At 43.3% G+C, this 11376-nt stretch overlaps 1 long non-coding RNA gene across 9 annotated transcripts in view; it reads right to left on the bottom strand.

Annotated features, from left to right (window-relative positions):
* Positions 1-4604: 4604 nt before the first annotated feature.
* The window catches only part of LOC123120063 (uncharacterized), an 11715-nt gene continuing 4943 nt past the window's right edge, over positions 4605-11376 (bottom strand). For 5 of the 9 annotated variants that reach the window (XR_006459303.1, XR_006459298.1, XR_006459302.1 and 2 more), the window contains exons 5-6: positions 5865-7394; positions 4605-5042 (exon numbers count right to left, since the gene is read on the bottom strand). This is a non-coding gene — a long non-coding RNA (uncharacterized lncRNA). Of the gene's footprint in view, positions 5318-5864; positions 7395-11376 lie in introns of all 9 variants that reach the window. The other 4 variants (XR_006459301.1, XR_006459305.1, XR_006459307.1 and 1 more) reach the window with 4 other exon arrangements.

The following is an 11376-nucleotide window of genomic DNA, read 5'->3' as shown; positions in this document are numbered from 1 at the left end:
TCCCTAAACCTCCTAATATAATCATGAACATGCTCATTATATTTCTGCCTAACCATAGTTAAATCTGAAAGCCGAAGTTCTGTTTCACCGCTATAAAAATACTCATGAAATTTTTGCTCCAATTGTGCCCATGTTGAAATAGAATTAGGAGCAAGCGATGTAAACCAAGTAAATGCAGTACCAGATAAAGATAAAGGAAATAATTGTAATCTAAAAAGATCTGATGTGCCGACCTCGCTGCATTGTGCTAAAAATTGTCCTACATGCTCAAAAGTAGATCTACCATCTTCCCCCGTGAATTTAACAAAATCTGGAATTCTAACACCACGAGGATATGGTGTCGAGTCAAAGTTATCAGGGTATGGTTTTTGATATGCACGTGCTCTACCCTTAGGTTCTAAACCAAATTCTCTAAGTATACTAGCAAGTTGATCTTTAAATTTATCATTGGGCTGTAGAGAACCGGCTTGTGGAGCAGATGGAACACAATCACGCGGCGGAAATTTCGGCAAAGAAATTGGAGCATGCGAAGTTTGCAACGGAGACCCACTAAAATATGAATCAGGTGTCGGCCCATACGAAACCCCGGTACCGACAGGCGGCAGCGGTGGCGTACTATATGCCACTGTCGGATAACTAGGCTGCTGCATATTAGAATTAAATCCAAGACTTCAGTTATTGCTATTGTGATATTCTGGAACCGAAGTCGAAACAATAGGAGCAGTAGTACTAGGAACAAAATTATTAGCCGAGCTACAAACATAGTTCCGGTCATCCAGCTTATTGTTTAAAGGGGCGTAAGGCTGCATAGCATTAGCCGATGCACTAGGCGTATGTATATTACTTGGCAAATTGTTAAATTCGCTACTGTCTGTTGGCATCGGTCTTTTTTCAGAATACTCATCATTGACTTGCAGCACTAATGAGCGTACATGACCAGGTAGACAATTTTCAAGATCTTTATTAAACTGCACCTTAAATTCTTCAAGTCTATTAGCTACTGCTTTAGTAATTGTACGCGCAGTATTTTCCATATTAGACCCATATTTACTAGCTACAGACACATCGATTAGATGAGCAATTTCTTCGGTTGAGTTTTTTACCTGAGTGTTGAACGCATCGGAAGAGCTCGGAACTGCCTTTTTGACGACGTCGTTCCCCGTCTTCGCGTATCCATCCAACTTCAGCTTCAGCCTCTCAACCTTTTCTTTCTCAAGCTCCTCTTCAAGCTCGCGCCGATCATCTTCCGACAGATCGTCGAGTGTGACGGCGATGACGTTCTCCAGGGCGATGTCGCTCCCGTTCTTGGACTCGGTACTCATCATGTAGCTCTTCTTCTTCTCGTCCCAGCGGAGTCGCCAATTGTGTTGGTATGCGAAATCGCCGTGCAACATCAGGATATTTGACGTGCTTTCGTGACGACGAACAATTGCTTTCAGGCAAAGCAACAAAGATATCTCGGTTTCGTGGAGAAGAACCAGCCGCTTTTCAGCGCAAAGCGGCAAAGATTGACCAAACCCTAGGGTTGCTAGAGCTCGGCCGAGAAGAACGACAATGATAAAAGACATACGTGAAAAAGTAGTTTGTATTGATAGATCGATTGTTGGCTTTCTCAATCGGCCTGGCCTTACATATATACGGCACGCTGGACTTGGCGTATAAGACTAAAACTCTGAAGCCAAAACCGACTAGGACATGCCCTATTTGGGTTGTTTACAACTTGCACTAACGGTCCAAATTAACATGTCACGTACAAATCCTCCTGGGCCTACAAGGAAATAGTAAAGTATTCCGGCCATATCGCTAATCATACTAAATAATACACCGGCTCTAGTTCTAACCATGTCACATAGATATACTTTTGTATCTACAAGGAAATAATAAAATACTCCAGCCACGTTGCTATCACATGTAATAGTAACCATCATGTACTAAGCACACTTCTTCATCTAGTCCATGCAAACTCCATACTTCAGCATACGAGGTTGGTTAAGAGATATTCATGGCAGAAGTATGCTAGTTCAACGCATCCCTGAAATCTGGTCAGCCTTATGTAGATAACTGCAATATTGAAGCTATGCATCAACTGATTAGTTGGATCAATGATAAAATTAATTTGGCCCATACTAACTAGCCAAATTACATCGTCAACACATGCTCCCCTGTTTTTGGTACAATTGTATTAACCAAAAATACAATAGCAATTACCATAGGATGAAATTGATCACTTCACCGACCATGTTACTGCTCTGGGCGATGTCCAAAGATACATCGGCCAATTTTTCTGAGGGCGATATCTTGAATGATATATCGGCCAAATGTGCTCAAGCCTCCTGCCACACGCTAGGATAGTATTTTTTTCAAATATTTTCTGTTGAGAGCTTTGGACAACTTCTCTCCCTGCAAAGATTATACAAAATATGAATTTCCAGAAACAATCTCTATGATTTTGTACGGGCCTTCCCAACTCGGCGACCATTTGCCGAATTTCCTATCTTTAGTTCCAATAGGTAAAATCGTTTCCCACACTAAATCTCCTATTTGAAACGATTTCTCTCTCACCCTTTTATTATAAGCCTTGGCTAATCTTAATTTCTCCTTCTCAATTTCTCGCAAGGCTCTTAATCTCTCTTCTGAAATTTCATCTATCATATCCATCATCATTCATTATAATCTACAGTCGACAAATCATTTTGTCTAGCCACTCTAAGAGCTTGTAAATTAACCTCTACAGGTAACACCGCCTCTTGACCATATACCAAGTTGTACGGTGCCACTTGAGTTGCTGCATGTTTAGATATCCGATGAGCCCATAAAGCTTCCGAAAGTACATCATGCCATCTTTTCGGATGCTCCTCAATTTTCTTCTTTATAAGCTTAATTAAAGTTTTATTGCTAGATTCGGCCTGTCCATTAGCTTGAGCATAATAAGGCGACGAATTTAACAATTTAATTCCTAAATATTCGGCAAATTCGTGAAATTGATGAGACATAAAAGAAGCACCTTAATCGGTAGTTAAAGTTTGAGGAATACTGAATCTCTGAACAATATGCTCTAAAACAAAACTGTAACCTCTTTATGGGTCATGTTTTTCAAAGGAACTGCTTCTATCCATTTAGTAAAATAATCTGTGGCTACTAGGACGAAGCGATGTCTTTTAGAAGACGAAGGATGTATTTCACCAATAAAATCTAAACCCCATCCTCTAAATGGCCACGGCCTAATTATAGGATTTAACATAGCTGCGGCGCTAACTGTATATTCCCAAATTTTTGACATGCCTCACAACCTTTATAGTACCGAAAACAATTCTCTAGCAAAGTCGGCCAATAAAAACCTACTCTTTTTAATAACCATCACATTTTGTGAGCCGATTGATGTGTTCCGCATATTCCTTCGTGCACTTCACCCATAACTACTCTAGACTGATCAGAATCCCAGCATTTTAAAAATAACCCATCTATTGTTCGACGATACAACTCGTCATTAAACAAAGTATATTTTAAAGTTTGTCGCCGAATTTTCCTATCTCTTGTTTTACTTGGATCCTTTAAATGATTAACTAGAGGAACTCTCCAATCACTTAATTCTAATTTATTTGCTAATTCGGTCGTTTGTGACCCATGCACCGAATCTATAGTACATTGTATAGCTAGTTGTTCAATTGTACTAGGCCCAAGTGCACCCCGTGGCAAAGTATCCAACATTATAGACTCAGCATGCATCGGATTTTCTAATTAAAAAACATTCCTTTACGAATGTGATAACCCAATGCTTGTTGGGCTAAACAATTAGCTCTAGAATTTTCTTCTCTAGGTATATGATGGATGGTGAACGTATCTAGAGACTTAATTATGTCTAAACATCGGTCCAAATAACTATTTAATAACCCATCAAAACATTGAAATTCGCCTTTAATTTGTTGTACTACCAAAAGCGAATCCCCAAAAGCATCTACCATTTTGAGTTTCTCTCATCGTGTTGTTTTTTTGTTTGAAAAATAGAATACTCATACTGATATATATGTGTTCTTTTTATTGAGGTATTTTCACAGATTGAACTTTACTCTGCTTTTTTGGTATGGTTATCCTCATAACTTTTCGACGGTTTATATTATCAACATCCTTGAACTTATATGGTTTAAATAGTTGAACTGAATGATATTTTTTTCAAAAAGAAAATATTTTGTGTGTTTATTTTTTAACCTTTTTTTTTGCAACAGTGTTTTGTACTTCTCTCGTTTTGCAACTTGAACTTTTAACATATGAGTTTTCGTGGGTTTTTTGAATTTCCACATTTCTATTTATTGGAAACAATTTTTTCTTTCTTGTTTTTAATTCAAACTGATAATTGTTTCTTGTTCGAACTGGTCATTTATTTTTTAATTCAAATTTGATCATTGTTTTTAATTCAGAATTTTTAATTCAAACTGATCATTGTTTTTAATTTGATCTGATCATTGTTTTTAATGCAAACCGATTTTTTAATTCAAACTGATCATTATCTTTAAGATTGCAAATTATAAGGTAGACTACTCTAACCTTTTGGCTAGTGAACTTTCTTCTATCTATCATAAGAACTGATACAACAGATTCGTTTGAACTGTTGCTCACAAAAAAAGGGCTACTCTTTCTTTATGAAGTGTTACGAAGAATACTACAAAGATTACTACTCCCTCCGTTCCCAAATATTTGTCTTTCTAGAGATTTCAACAAGTGACTACATACGGAGCAAAATGAGTAAATCTACACTCTAAAATATGTCTACATACATCCGTATGTTGTGTCCATTTGAAATGCCTAGAAAGACAAATATTTGGGAACGGAGGGAGTATAAGTTTTGTGAACTCAAGGCCGTACATAAGTTGTACTGATCCACATGGGAAGATTTGCTACGTACACCTTATGGAACCATAGAAGATACCCTTTTTTTCATCTTTTTTATGCCATAACTACACATCAGCAAGTCTAGCAGTGCCACCTCTCAACATAGTCTCCTTTGCGCTAGTTACCAGTCTTGTTCCTTGGCGAAGCCTCAATTCCTATAAGATCAAAAGGGCAGGCATGAGAGAAACATAAATGGAACACTACTTGTGCAGTTTGATTTTTTTTTTTTTTTTGGCATCCTGTAGTGGTTATAGTCCTCTAGTTACAACATTTCGATAAAAAAAATCATGTACGAAAGGCGCGGCTATTCATAAGCAGATAATGATCAACACGCAAGAAGGGGAACACGCCAGCACAAAGTAAAACCAACATGTGTTTGCAGCTACCTGAAGTCCAAAGCTCATTTTGACTACCGATGTCAAGCAGACACCTGACGGGCATAAAGAAATAAAGAAACAAATGACTATGGTATTTAGCAACAAACGGGGCAATGGGCCTCCTGGCCAGGAGGGGGAGCGGGGTTACGACATTTAACATACACCTAACTAGCATACAATATTTTTTCTGGGGGCTTCTACATGAACTAATGACATAATACAATTTGTACTGATAATAGTGTATTTGATTTTTGGAGGAGCGAGGCTACGACATTTAACATACACCTAACTGGCATACAATATTTTTTCTGGGGGATCTATATGAACTAATGACAGAATACAAATTGTACCGTTAATAATGTATTTGATTTTTTTCTAGGGGTTTTATATGACCATTAGCACCAAATCAATTAGGTTACTACAAGTTCATGGAGTATAAGTAAAAACAAACTAATTGATTTTCCAGTGCTCACTTTACTTAAATTAGAAAATGAACTGAACTTAAATTAGAAATTGAATGCTAAGAATCCTAACTAACAAACTTCTGCTAAGTATATTGTGCATGTCCACGGCAGTAGTGTGCAACCATCGAGCATGTACCAGGCGTGCTGGCCGCCAATGCCGTTAGTGGTGGCAGCTATCGCCACAAGCATGCTGGACGCATGGCCGGCGAGCATCCATGAAAACTGAGAAGAAATTGAGACTTGGACGGCTGCAAGCACCCGTGGTGGACGAGCTCTTGCTCGAGGGCTGAAACTTAGTCTAAAATCACAAAATTGACGAGAGGATAATGTACACAAACAGAATAGTAAGTTCAGAAAAAAAGGTCAGAACTAAAGATCAAAAAAGACAACTTTTAGTCCAGCGTACAACTTTGGATAATGACAACGAAAATTTCAAAATAGTAAGTTCAAAATTTCTGCAGTCTATAAAATATAGTAAACCCAAAATTTTCTAAGGAGTGCACTTGCGTGGAGTCCCCTAGTGAACTTCTAGGCTGACATTGGTTTTCCGATTTTCTTTACACAACCAACTTTCTGTTTTTTTATAAGCGAACTGATGGAAAACTTGATGGTGCACTTCTGTATTTTATTCAAGGTGAACTGATTCACTTGCAAAGTTAACTTATTATGTTCCTTTTTCATACTGAACTGATGCGTGTTCACAAAATGAGACGATTAAAGGTGTGAACATTCAGTACATTTCTACCTTCGCTAGTGCCGCACTAGAATTAACATAATAAGTTAAGCTATCAGTACTGATGAAATCTTCACCACAAAGGAAACCCATATGAATTACCACTTGCATAATTTAGCAAAATTGAACATCACGTCTACTGTTGTTTTTGCAGAATGGACTTTGTGTTTCTTATGTACTTCAACAGTTAAAGGTTTTGAAAATTGCCACTGCCACATTTTCTATACTTGAACTCTTGTTAGACTAGGTATCTCCATTTCACAGAGAACACCATAAGATTTCACTCATTTTGTCAATATGGCAGGAAATTTCACATACTAGGAGCAGTAACATCACATGAGACAGAGTAATAGAAAGAGAGAGAGCTACTTTGTGCACACTTATTTTCTAAAATATATTTTAAAAATTCAATCAATCTTCTATGGAACAGGGTAAGTTACTTTTGTAACATGGTATAAATGTTTTACTTAAACATATGTTGCACATCCTCACCTAATTGGATTAGAGATACGTTTTGTTACGGGGGTTTGCATATGGATGAACTGACTGGCCCATTTTTCTTGTACTGAAGCTTGTTTCCAGAAATTTAAGACAGCACAAATATTATCTACAATATGGACATTTAGAATAGTATGAACTGAACTTTTTGGCACTTTTTTGCACCGAGGTAATAGCAGTGAACCTGTGACGAAGAATAGAACTCGGAAAAAAAATTGGAGGTGGAATAAATAAAGAGTATAACAAGGGGACTTGTACATGCTAGGGGGCATTAATGGAGCAGTTGAGGATCGAAGGTAGGTTTACTTACAAGAAAAGTAAACATATACTCTTCATATCCATTCAATTCCTCTTTCCTCAAATGGAGCGCCATATTGTTCCCCGGTCTTGGGACCTAGACCTTGTCTAATGGACTTTGCAGAGAATGGAATCATCCTGCAATAAGGGTTAAACAAGAATCAAGATACTTATGCATGACTGGAGCAAACAAACAGTTGCTTATGCGCAAAAAAAGTAGTTGCTAATAACATAAGAAAAAAAACTAGTTGCTAATTGTTAAGAGTTATAATATAGGCCATGTACCCCTTTGTATTTATCCCGTTATATAAGGGGTTTCCTGCATATGTTCCACACCTGTACATGTATATATATCGGCCTATGGCCTCATGGGAATACAAGTTGCTTATTCCTAACATGGTATTAGAGCCCTAGGGTTTTCTTTTCGCACGCCGCAACTCGTGCTCGATCCGCTCCAATCCGCTGCCCCGGCCTGAAGCGCTGCTCCTTCTGGACGTTCAACACGCGGTGGGCGCTGCTCCGGTCTCACGCCTGCTCGTCGCTCAACACGCGTCGGGCGCTGCTCGTGGACTCCCTCCCCCGACCGATCTTCTGCCTGCTGCCCCAGATCGACTCGCTGCCCACCCCGCCCCAACTGACGCCGCTGCCACCGGGCCGCTCGGACTCCGCCCCAACTGACGCCGCCGCCACCGGGCCGCTCGGACTCCGCCCCAACTGACGCCGCCGCCACCGGGCTGCTCGCACTCCGCCCCAACCTGCCCCGCCGCAACCGGCGCCGTCGCCCCCGCAGTGCCCCTACTGGCGCCGTCGAGACAGCCGCCAGCGCCGGTCTCCTGCGTGCTAGTGGAGACTCAGAACCAGCCGCCAGACCCGGCGCGTCTTAGTCTTCTGCCTGTCGTCCGGTGCTCGTGGTCTTCCGCCTGTCGTCCGGTGCTCTGCTGATTTCGGGTCTCTCCTAAAAAAAAATGTCTGCTGCATCGGGCTATGTTGCTGTCCCTCGCTGTCCGGTGATCTTCGATGGTACTAACTACACCGAGTTCGCTGGCTTCATGTGCATTCACATGCGTGGCATCCGTCTCTGGGGTTTTCTGGCGAGGTCTGCTGTCCGCCACGTCCGGTTCCTCCGGTGGCCCCTACTCCGCCGACTCCACTGGTTCTTCCTACGGATGCTAATCAGGCCGCCAAGGATGCGGCTAAGATTGCTGATGAGGCTGCTGATCGTGCCTATGATGAGAGGGTTTTGGCTTATGAGGAGGCTCTTCAGACGTATCATGGTGCTTTGTCTGTTTACACCCAGTGGCTTGATGATGATGCTCGTGCTGCAGCTGTTCTCACTGCTAGTGTTTTGCCTCAGTTTGCTTCTGAGTTTCTGGGTCTTCCTACTGTCTTCCAGATGTGGACCTGTCTTCGTCAGCGCTATGAGCCCTCTGGTGATGCCTTATACCTTTCCGTGGTTCGTCAGGAGCATGCTCTTCAGCAGGGTGACTCTACTGTTGATGACTTTTATGCACAGAGTTCTGCTATCTGGCGCCAGCTTGATTCTCTCCGCAGTGCTGGTTGTCGTACTTGCCCCTGCTGCCAGGCTGTCCAGGCCGATTTGGAGTTTCATCGCGTCTACGAGTTCCTGTCTCGGCTCCGTAAGGAGTTTGTAAGGAGTTTGAGCCCCGGCGTGCTCAGTTGTTTGCTCGTGGCCGTATTTCTCTCATGGAGGCGCTTTCAGAGATTCGTGCTGAGGAGATTCGCCTACGTGGTGCTGGTTTGCTGGAGGTTCCCTCTGTGCTTGCTACTTGGGCTTCTTCCACTCCACCTGCGGCACCGCCCCATTCTCGCTCGAGTGCTCCGCCGCTCTTGCCCACTCCTTCTGGAGGCTCAGGTCGCCCTCGTCCACACTGTGACTACTGCAACAATGATGGTCATATTGAGTCCCAGTGCTACACAAAGCGGAAACACCTGCGCAAGGCGCGCTCATCCTCCTCAGGGACTTCGTCATCTCCCTCGCCAGGTTCAGCCATTGCTTTGACTGAGCAGGATATTCTGAGACTTAAGCGTCTGCTCGCGGCTTCAGGTTCTTCCTCGACGGGTACTGCTGGTTCTGTGACTGATGCTTCCCGCACTGAGCACCTGCCCTCTACACAGTCAGGTACATCCCCATGGGTTCTAGACTCTGGAGCTTCTTTTCATATGTCTTCTCATTCTTCCGCTTTGTCCTCTCTTCGATCGCTGGCTTCTCCTGTTCATGTCTTAACTGCTGATGGTACTCCACTTTCTGTTGCTAGTAGAGGCCATCTTTCCACTCCTTCTTATTCTGTTCCTGATGTTCCTCGCCTTACCATGAATCTGTTTTCTGCTGGTCAACTTACTGATTCTGGTTGTCGTGTCATCCTTGATGTTGACTCTTGTTCTGTCCAGGATCGTCGCACGCACACTCTGGTTGGGGCTGGCCCTCGCCGTCGTGATTCTCGGGGTCTTTGGGAGTTGGACTGGCTTCATGTTCCTTCCGCTGCCACCACCATTGCCAGTCCCTCCGCTGCTGTCGCCTCTGTTACTGGTTCCTTCAAGCAGTGGCATCATCGACTTGGTCATCTGTGTGGTTCTCGGTTATCGTCTTTAGTTCGTCGAGGTCTTCTGGGGTCTGTCTCAGGAGATGTCTCTTTAGAGTGTCAGGGTTGTCGTCTTGGCAAGCAGATCCAGTTACCATATTCACATAGTGAGTCAGTGTCTAAGCGTCTTTTCGATTTAGTCCATTCTGATGTATGGGGTCCGGCTCCTTTCGCTTCGAAAGGTGGTCATAAATACTATATTATTTTCATCGATGATTTTTCTCGTTACACATGGCTTTATTTCATGACTTCACGTAGTGAGGTGTTGCCTATTTATAAGCGTTTTGCTGCCATGGTTCATACTCAGTTCTCTTCACCCATTCGTGTTTTCCGTGCTGACTCCACTGGTGAGTATATCTCTAAGATGTTGCGTGGTGTTCTTGCTGAGCAGGGTACTCTTGCCCAGTTCTCTTGTCCTGGTGCTCATGCTCAGAATGGCGTGTCTGAGCGCAAGCATCGTCACCTTCTTGAGACGGCTCGTGCTATGATGATTGCCGCCTCTCTTCCGCCTCATTTTTGGGCCGAGGCTATCTCCACTTCCGTCTCTCTCATCAACCTTCAGCCGTCCGCTGCTTTGCAGGGTGGTGTTCCTTTTGAGCGTCTTTTTGATCGGTCTCCCGATTATTCGATGCTTCGCTTGTTTGGTTGTGTTTGCTATGTTCTTCTTGCCCCTCGCGAACGCACCAAACTGACCGCTCAGTCTGTTGAGTGTGTCTTCTTAGGCTACAATGATGAGCATAAGGGCTATCGTTGTTGGGATCCTATCGGTCGTCGGATGCGTATCTCTCGAGACGTGACTTTTGATGAGTCTCGTCCTTTCTACCCACGCCCATCTTCCTCGTCTTTTTCGGTGGAGGATATCTCTTTCCTCACTTTTCCTGACTCACCTATCACCCCCGTCGCGCCTGTGCCTATTCGTTCCCCTCCCTCTGCTTCTCCACCCCTCGTCGAGACGTCGCCACCATCTTCCCCGGTCTCCTCCCCTAGCATGTCAGTGGATTCTACACCTTCATCTCCGGTGACTTCTTCGTCGCCAACCCCCGATTCTACCTTGGCGATTCCTCCTTCTCTTATTCCGTCTTTGCCTCAGCATTACACTCGTCGTTCACGACCTGTGGATGCTTCCTTGGATGAGTCGTCCTCTTCCTCTCAGCCTACTTATGGCTTGCGTTCTCGTCCTCGTCCGCCTATTGATCGCTTTGGATTTCCCACCGCTGGTGCTGTTGTTCTTGAGCCGACTTCTTACCGTCAGGCTGTTGTTCATCCTGAATGGCAGTTTGCGATGGCAGAGGAGATTGCTGCTCTTGAACGCACTGGTACCTGGGATCTTGTTTCTCTTCCTCCCGGCGTCCGTCCCATCACTTGTAAGTGGGTCTACAAGGTTAAGACTCGCTCCGATGGTTCTCTTGAGCGTCACAAAGCTCGTCTCGTGGCTCGTGGTTTTCAGCAGGAGCATGGTCGTGATTATGACGAGACTTTTGCTCCTGTGGCCCATATGACCACTATTCGTACACTTCTTG

The sequence above is a fragment of the Triticum aestivum genome, chromosome 5D (assembly GCF_018294505.1).
Source record: "Triticum aestivum cultivar Chinese Spring chromosome 5D, IWGSC CS RefSeq v2.1, whole genome shotgun sequence".
NCBI lineage: Eukaryota > Viridiplantae > Streptophyta > Magnoliopsida > Poales > Poaceae > Triticum > Triticum aestivum.
The sequence above is the reverse complement of the archived record's forward strand: the minus strand, read 5'-3'. Positions and strand labels throughout refer to the sequence as shown.